This window comes from Molothrus ater, chromosome 9 (genome assembly GCF_012460135.2).
Source record: "Molothrus ater isolate BHLD 08-10-18 breed brown headed cowbird chromosome 9, BPBGC_Mater_1.1, whole genome shotgun sequence".
NCBI classification, from domain to species: domain Eukaryota; kingdom Metazoa; phylum Chordata; class Aves; order Passeriformes; family Icteridae; genus Molothrus; species Molothrus ater.
Genome location: NC_050486.2, coordinates 12,413,415 through 12,422,782, shown reverse-complemented (window position 1 = coordinate 12,422,782; position 9,368 = coordinate 12,413,415). Strand labels below are relative to the sequence as shown.

The following is a 9,368-nucleotide window of genomic DNA, read 5'->3' as shown; positions in this document are numbered from 1 at the left end:
CACAGTTTTGGAGGGAAGGAAACTGGGTACTGCTTCATATGGAGCATGGTTTAAAGGAGTACAATGACATGGATATAGAGATGATTCAATTCTTTTTTGTTCAGGGTTCACCTTCTTCAGGAGGCAGTCAGTATGGAGGACAGGTGAGAATCTCTTCTTGTTCTACACCAAAACTTAGTACTTTTATATTGACTGAAAAAATACTTTGTGAAAAAATCTGTTTATCTGATAAAACATAGGTATCTAAAGATATATGCTTTGAAGCAATACAAAAACTGTGGAGATCTGCTGCCTCTGTTGTATTAAGTGCAGTTCTGGCCTTGTTCTACCCTCCAACCTGCCCTGTTGCTGTCAAGGTTTCTTATCTCTAACAGTAAGGAAGCAGATTCCTCCCTCCTCTACCTCATTTCCTTCAGAAAAATGCAGTATCAGAGTTGATATCTGAAAAGCAGAATGGTTAAAAATAGGAAGAGGGGAGAAGGTGAGGAGTTACTAAGACTCCTCATGCCCCTGTGAAATGAAAGATGACAAGAGTTCCTAGTGCTGCCTGGAGGTATAGCCTCTAATATGGAGTGACACATAAAGCAATAGGCTGAGTGTTTATCTTCCTGACATTTTTCATTGTGCAACAGAGGAAAAAAATAGTGTTTCTTTAAAAAGCTCTTAAAAAAGTTTTTAGATTTGAGAAATAATTGGCACCTTTGCTACAGGGTCCATCTTTCTCAGGTGGCAGACCTTATGGAGGACAGGTGAGAATTATTTTTCTGTTTATGGGTTGTTTTCTCCATTGTTTGCCCTTTTTTTTTTTTTTTTCTAAAAGTCAGAATATTTTTTAAAGGAGCATCTAACCGCAAAACAGTGTTTAGGCAGAATAGCTGAATATCTGACTCTGCTGTGTCAGGCCACAAAAGCAAAGTATAGAAGGCTACTGCGAGCACACAGTCCAGGGCAGCAGCACTACCCACACCTGCCTGAAGCTGACTTTGATTCAAACTTCAGTGTTCTGTTTAAACAGCAGCCACTGTAAATGCTTTCAGTGGATTTCAGTATGGTTATAAAGTAAATGTTCATGTCTCTGTGGCATTTAAATCCAAGGAAGACAAAAATGTGTTTTTCTGTGACAGGTCATGAGCTAAAGAATGTGCAACAAATACAAATGCTTTTTCATTTCTTTAGGGTGTAGCTTCTTCAGGAAGCAGCCAGTATAGTGGACAGGTAAAACCTCTACTTTCATGGTACTTGCAGGTTGGGTACACAGCTCATCAAGAAAACAGACTGGTATTTTTTTTCAAAAAAAGGAACATTCTGAGATAGAATAGCTTTAAGCCAGACTGAAGCAGGATTGCTAAGTATGAGTCTGTCTGGAATATCAGATCATGTTAAGAGCAAATGACACAGAGCCCTGTGACATTGTATGGAAATGTTTCTTCAATATATCATGGTTTAAGATAATTTTTTGTGTTATGTTTAAATGGAAGCAATCTGAAATTCTGAGAACCACAGAGAAGAAGTGAGAATGTTACTCAGTAACACATAAGTAATTAAGTTACTCATTTCTTCCAGGGCTTTTCTTCAGGGGTCAGGCAGTCTGGTGGACAGGTATGTTTTTTTCTCTGCACTGTTCAGTTCTGCTAGTGTCATATACTCCCAAATTGCTTTGGGTAACTTCCCTTCACAAAAACTGTTTCCAGTCACACATTTAATCCAGATTGAATATGGAAAGTGAGATACTGAATAGTGAACACCTGGCCACCTCTGAGTTTTACCAGAGTAGAAGTTACCTAATAGGCCTCCACTGAAGTCATCCAAAGAGCACTGCAAGTATCCATAAGATCATAGAGTACACTGAGTTGGAAATATCCATCAGGATCATCCAGTCCAACTCCTGGCCCTGTGCAGGACACCCCAAGGATGACACCATGTCCCTGAGAGCATTGTCCAAATGCTTCTTGAATTCTGGCAGGCTTGGTGCTGTGATCACTTTCCTGGGAAAATTCTAATTGCTCTGGTATCCTCAAGGGAAAAAAAAACATAAGCAGTATTACTATTCAGAATTTTTTACTTATCCTTTTGTGAGTAGGCTTTTACTGTAAATTTTAAATGAGAAGTTAGAAGATTCTATTTAAAATTTTGATTAGTAAGTGCACAGCCAGCCTAAAAGGCCAGGGGAGAGATAAAAAAACCTGCCTTTTTAAATGGAGCTTGATAAGTTGATGAGCATGACTTTATAATCCATTTTCTTAGAGTAGCAGAATATGAGTTTGATTTACTAATTCAGAGGCCTATTCCAATCAACGACCCAGGAAAGTAAGTTTGGTTGTGTTTTGTACAGGGTGGGTGTGTGTGCCCCGGTGGAGGTTCAGTAAGTATTTTTTGTCTTTATACATTTTTCATAGTATGTACACATACTGGAAAATTCCCAAGGAACTACACTTCTTGAAATAATTCTGTCTGTCAAGTTCTATGTATGATGAAATCTTTTTCCACTTTATGCTAAAATGAGCAATTTTGAACCTGCTAAAGGCAAAAATAATAAGTGACTTGCAACCATAGTATTGTATTCAAAATGAGCTACTCAGTTTGTAAGAGAGGCCTGGGACTTTTCTAAGAATCTGTTTCACAGATATCTCATAGTGTACCTGTTGGGTTTTGGACTTTGCTCTTATGATAGTTATTAACAATATGATTGAACTAGTGAAACTTAGATTAAAATCTTCGCTTCAAATGCTTTCAGAATGGGGCAGAGAAACGCATTTGGAAAAGTTAAAGCTATTTCCATTTTTCTGTCTAATTAGTATATTTCCTATTTCTTTGTAAATTCCTGAGAAAAAAGCCAAAAAACCCCAAACATATAAAATACCCCCTACTGTTTTGCTGAGATCAATTTAATTTCTGAAGGAGGGTTCAGTTACCTTGTTTTTTTCAGTACAGTCAAAAATTGCTTCTCTTTATTGGTCTGTGTAATCAAGCAAAATGACACGCCCATGGTATATTTGCCAGTTCTGAGAATCAAAAGTGTTGAAAACAACATATAAATTAGAGTTTATATAAATATAAATTATATAATAAGAATAATAATAATACTCACTTATATACACATTATATATATACACATATATTCCTTGTCATATAAATCAAGATGAATCATAGTAAGCAGTGTAAATGACTTGATCATTGCAATAGGTCAGTTTGTTCTCTTGGATTTCCTCTGTGTGACACTGAAGCTAACACAGAGTAAACATTGCTGTTTCTGTTGAATGCAGGGCTCTTTTGCAGGAACCAGCTACCATGGTGGACAGGTAGGCAGTTTGTCTCTAACATCTACACAGATTAGTTCCTCAGGAATCAACATGGCTCAGTTGTCATATGTGCCAGCAGCCATTAAATATTGAGCTCAGTTTAGTAACAGAGATAGGTACAATAATTCCAGAGAGTGCATGGGGGTTTTATTCAATCACACTTGACATTTCAATTATATCCTTCTATACACAAGAGCCAAGTTTTTACTTTGTAATTATAGAAGCTTTCTTACCTTAAAAAATTACTGAAGAATCATTCACAGGGTTCATCTCACTGCACAAACCAACAATCATGTGTGCATAATTAGTCATTTGCCACTGCATTAGTAACTGTGTAAAGTTCTTCCAGTTAATCAGTGTCATGAGTATTGTTGATATTATATTAGGTCCAGGATCTTTTTTTGCCATTTAAAAATTTGTTGCTATTAAAAAAAAATTTTATAAAAAATTTGCATTCTTTTTATAGGGTTCATATCCTGGAAGTAATCAGTATGGTGGACAGGCAAGCAAATTTTCTTTGTTTTCAAGATCTTACTTCTATTTGCAATTTATCAGCTAAAAAAAATATGCAGTATATATACTACCAGTTTTTTAGGGTCATTTTACTCCTAATAAATATTTGAAAACAGGGACTGTCAGTAGCTGGAGCCTACTCAAAATGGAGTAGCATGAACAAATTTCCATGCAAAGAAATTGCATAGATTTTAGTTGTTTTACCTCAGAATGCCTCTTATCTCAAGTGATTATTTTAATATTTACACCAAATACTTGGAAAATTTGGTACAGAATAAAACAATAGATACTGCTTTAAAAATATAAATTCAGGTGTGTTGCACACAATAACACTAGTTTCCTCTACAGATCACCTCAAGACTCTTCCCCTTAAGCATTTACCTTAGACAGACTGTTTGCCACTGATTCAGAAATGTTACTAGTGCAAAAAGCTGACAGATGAAATGCATGACTAACTCAAAAGATGAAGCCTACTTTTCATTAGTATTACTGTGTTTGCAATGTCTCACTCTACCATAGTAAAAAAAATTAATTGCTTTTTACTCCACTGGCAAGCATTGGTGTTCAGTGTTCTCTATTAAAAAGATAATCTCACATAGAATGGAGAGGATTCTTAACACTGCAAATAATTTTTTTCCCCCAAACTACCTTATTGTTAATATTAACAATGTTTCTACAATAATACACATGGTGCTCTCTAAACATGCCTGACATAGTAGAAAATCAGAAATAAAGTCTATTTTTTTTTCTCTTCAATAGAGCCATATGTAAGACACTTTTGATCCATTTATTTATGGAACAGAACAGTCTCAGCAGGTGTTTTGTGACTGTTTGCCCAATTTATTAATTTCAGCTGTTGAAGAACTTCGAGGCATTAGATCAGAAGTCTTTTACTGCATCTTTTTAGATTAATATACTTTCCAGATTATGACTGAGATATCCTGTAAGAAGTCCTGTGATGTTTCATTTTGCACAGAATAACAAAAAGTAACTGCTGTTAATTTTCTTCACTTTTTTTTTTATAGGGATCTTATCCCTCAGGAGGCAGCCAATATGGTGGGCAGGTGAGTATTCTCTTTCCATCCCATCACTTCAAACTCTTTCCTAACACACTTTCTAGATCATGTCAGTTACTTGATGATGACTGATACATTAATTTGGCCATTTTATTAAGTTTAAACAGCGGAGGTAATACGGATTGAAGTTGTTTCAGTAAGGTGACTAAAAGATTTGGTTACAATGAGTTACTGCTCTGAGTGAAATATTCCTTTGAACATATTATAGTTGCCAGGCTGTGTTTTATAACACTGCTTTCTTGATTCTTGTGGTGTGTAGTACAGAGTGTAAATTTTAAGCATCCCATTTACCTTTTTTTGTTCAAAGAACACCCAAATAAACTTGTCCTAAGTACTGCAGAAATTGTCTCAAGACAGTGATAGACAATTTTACATCGAATTATTACAAGTTTGATTGACTTACAGGGCTCATATCCTTCTGGAGGCAAACAACATGGTAAACCAGTAAGTACAAAACATTCAAATTTACCTTTCTCTTTTCTTATACACCTGCTGAAAAAAAAGAAAAAACCGTATCAAGTTAGTTATGGACTAGACAGTTAGAGAATTACTTTAATATGCAAAGAGTGGCACATGATTTACTTATCCGGGATACTCTCAACAAATGCAAACACAATATTTATTTTCACACAGTTTTGAGACAGCACTTTACTGTGTAGCTGAACTAGTAATCACAGAATGAGACCACTGGATTTTTGTGTGTGTGTGTGTGTAAGGAACTTCTGAACAGCTATTTCTGTTTAAATTCATAATAATAATACACTTTGTGCTCAGAGCTCAGTTTTTCATTGATTTTGTATGCATTTGTCTTAAGTATTTCTGTCATGCTTTGAAGAAAACACTTTCTCTTTTCAAAGGAAATAATAGTTGCCATTTAACTATGCATATTTTAAACTTCTACCATTTCAGACTACTCTTTTTACTGTGTAATTTGGACCTCACTCTTGCCATTCAATTACAGTTGATACAAATGTTTTAGCTTATTCTTTATAGAGAAGATGTACTTGTTATTAAAAAGTGATCATAAATGTTACATTTTCTAATTCATGAATTCTAAAGGTGAGACATTTTCCGTATGTATTTGATGGCATTTCTTAAAGACTTAATGATTGTAACATTTCCCGTTGGCAATGCCATTCAAATAAGCAGAGCCACTTCACCAGAAAACTGAATAAGATGCTTTCAGAACATCTAATTTTTCTGTATCTACTTTTATTTGCAACTGCCTTTCTTACTAGAGTTTCCTTTAAGTAGGGGGTATAGAGTAAAGGCCTCTTATAATTAGCCTTTTTTTTGTTGGTACTGTCTTTTTTTCCCCAAATATAACCATAGACTGATACCAGGAGAATTATGGTTTAATTGGACCTTATTATTTTTTCTATTCCATATATTAAACACAACTATAAACCAGTTCTTTTTTCTTGAGAATTTTGCATAAATTTTTCGAATACAACATTTGAAAGAACATACATCACAGAAGATGTTAAATATATGTATTTCAGATAAGGTTTTGCCTGGGATTTTTGGATGACTGGATACAAAACAGTGTTCATTCTTCTCTGGTCTTTAATTACAGATAGCAAGACTATTTAAGCACAAATAGACTTAGAGTCAAAAACAGGTATCTTTTTTCAGGGTTCCTCTTCCTCAGGAGGCAGTCAACAAGGAAAGCCAGTAAGGATATTCTTCTTTCAGTATTCTGCAATCAAATTAGAAATGGGGATATTGGGTTTTAAGATAGGTAACAACGAGGGTAAAATTTTAAATTATGTTACAATAGTAAATGTATGAGAAAAATTATCAATGAAAATTGGAATATTTTGCTCAAGCTTGAACCTTAGGATGAAGCAGCATTTATTCCTCCCACAGCAAAGTTTTTACTCATAGGAACATGGTCGGGTCAACATGGTCTGATAAGAATGATGCATTTAAATATCAGGGTAATTGTTTCAGTTTCCAACTCTGTAGTTTGGACAAGACACATTGCTTTGACCCATTCCTCTGAAACTCTTCCTGCAATAAAAAGGACATAGCTGTGCTTATTTGAGATCATTCAATTCAAACGGGGGAAAAGTGCAGTGAAAATGGTAAAACCAAAATCACTATCAGACCCTCTTATATCCAGGGCATTTTCAAGACTGCTGTGTGCTCTTTGGACACGGTCCACTGCAGCCTTGTATGACAAAATTAAATGGTTCATAATTATTTCACAGGGTGGCTCTGGCTCAGGAAGCACTTACTCTGGGAAACCGGTAAGAATACTTTCATCACAGCACTTAAATCTTCTTTTCTCAGTAAACAAAGAACCTGGGTGGTGTGTAGAGAAATTTTGGGATGACTTGGTCTGAAGAGAACATTCTCTGTTAATATTAGCTCAACCTTCCTCTAGAACAACTTAAAACCATGCTGCGGGTTAAGCTATTAAAATCTTGTTGGTCACAGGAAAAAACTGTGTTAGAAACCATTGGCTGGGAACACCTCTATAAATTTGTTTGTTTGTTTGTTTTCAGCAATCACCTTACTCAGGCGGCAGTCAAGTGGTAAGAACTTTTCCTCTATAGTTTCTACTGGTCTCTTCCTATAAATGTCACAGAAAACTGAAAGCTGTCAAATATCCTACATCTGAATAAATGTTGGAGAACATATGTGCAACATAATAAATGAAATAGTCTTAACAAAAATGAAGAAAAGTGGGACCACATAGGTGCTTTATACTTTTGACCCTATCACTGAAAAATATGTGTTGATATAAATGTGGCACATGATCTTTTGATGTCAGAAGTGTCCATGTAATAGACAGGGCTAATAGAAAAAGATTTCTCTGAAAATGTCCATGCTTTTATAATAGCAATAAAGAGAACTATTTAGGAATGGGTTTATCAAATTTCTCTCTCTTTTTTTTTTTTTTTTTATAGAGCTCTGCTGGGAAACACTCAACTCCCCAACTCCTGATGTTATTCAGTGTTTTGAGTGCCTTTGCTCTCTCTGCTGCTGTATCTAAATGGTCTATATGAACTTCTGTAGTGTTACTTGACATCCTAAACACTGATTATAATCTGTATTATTAATTACTTAATGTATAAAAAAATACCATTCAGTCAAATTGGCAGATGCTACTTGGCTGTTATGTTGCATGTCTAGCTGGTATGTCATGTCCCTCATTAGTTTACCTCTGGTTTTAGTCATTAGTAGTTCTCATTAGTTGTGTCAGTGTTTTAGGCAGCATTTTAAGAGAGCATATGGTACCCTACCTATAGGATATGTTTTTATTTCCAATAGGGAATGCGATGAACACCTACATGAAATGATTGGTGTGACAAATGAATACTTAGGAAAATATTTGGTTATTAGCCACAGTGGACAAGGTGAAATAAATTGTTGTATATGCAAACTGAGCACTGTGCCTGGTAATCATGGCATAAGGTAAGGCTAATGTATACTTCTGATAAGCAGTTCTCCATGGGACCGAAGAAAAGATACTGAAGTAGTATCAGAGTATTGGTTTTAGTATTTTGTAAACAAATGCAAATTCAATATGGAGATTGCAAAGCAAAAAAAAAAATCAAACAAACAAAAAAACCTCCACAGGACTGATTTTTTTTTTGTTAATAAAAGTCTATTCATTAGAAAAATGAAACAGATCAAAGACATTATGAACTCCATTCAAACCAACTGCAAATACCTAGAGTTCTGTAAAGAAGCATATGAGGCACATGTACCCCAGATCAGGCTGATGAACTAAAATCTGCTGAAAAATAAAACCTTTTTCCTTGGAAGGAATAGAGAAATAATTAAATTCATAAAACTAATACCATCTTGGCTCCCTTTCTCAAGTATTTAGTTTAACCTGTGATACCTTGTGTATCTGAAAGGTTAATTTCGGGAGTGCATCTACAAGCAGGTACATCAGTGTGCTTGCTGAAACACCAGGGCCCATTTTTGAGTTCAGCAGCAGTTCCACACCTTGCAGTAAACTCTTCTGGAGCTCTCAGAGCCACCTTCTGTTTGGTGTTAACAAAGCGCATTCACCTAAAGCATACTTCTAATGAATGTGTTATCTATTGAACATGTGCCTGCTATTAAAATTACCATTGTTATTAGTGTGCTTTCCTGTCACGGTTTACAATTGTAATTGGTGGGAGAGGTTTCGATCCAAGTTCTCCTCTACCAGCTTCCGCGGGGCCAGGATTTCACCCGGTTTTGATGTGCAGCACTACCGTTTGCCAGCCATCGGTAAATCAACCTGCAATTGACGCACAAAGTTATGCCTGTTTACAATCTTCAAAATTCGGTGGACAATTTGCTTCTTGGACAACACAGTAATGTTCTGTTTGAGAGGCCCGTACCTTAATTCGAACCAGCCCTACCATTCTCTAATAAATTTGTGATGGGTTTCATACAAAACGCTGGTGTCAGTGGCTGCCGAAGTGCCCCGCTCACGGCTGGGGCGGATCGCTGCCCAGGCCGCAGGGAGTGCGGG

General features: G+C 35.8%; 2 long non-coding RNA genes across 2 annotated transcripts; both read left to right on the top strand.

Moving 5' to 3' along the window:
• The first annotated feature begins 111 nt into the window (after positions 1-111).
• LOC129046769 (uncharacterized) lies at positions 112-2,363 on the top strand. The gene is made up of 3 exons (XR_008508532.1): positions 112-143; positions 1,564-1,599; positions 2,333-2,363. It is a non-coding gene; the product is annotated as an uncharacterized LOC129046769 (long non-coding RNA).
• Positions 2,364-4,840: 2,477 nt separating this feature from the next.
• On the top strand, positions 4,841-7,826 carry LOC118689267 (uncharacterized). The gene is made up of 6 exons (XR_004980587.1): positions 4,841-4,876; positions 5,294-5,332; positions 6,524-6,562; positions 7,102-7,140; positions 7,399-7,428; positions 7,804-7,826. It is a non-coding gene; the product is annotated as an uncharacterized LOC118689267 (long non-coding RNA).
• The last annotated feature ends 1,542 nt before the right edge of the window (positions 7,827-9,368 follow it).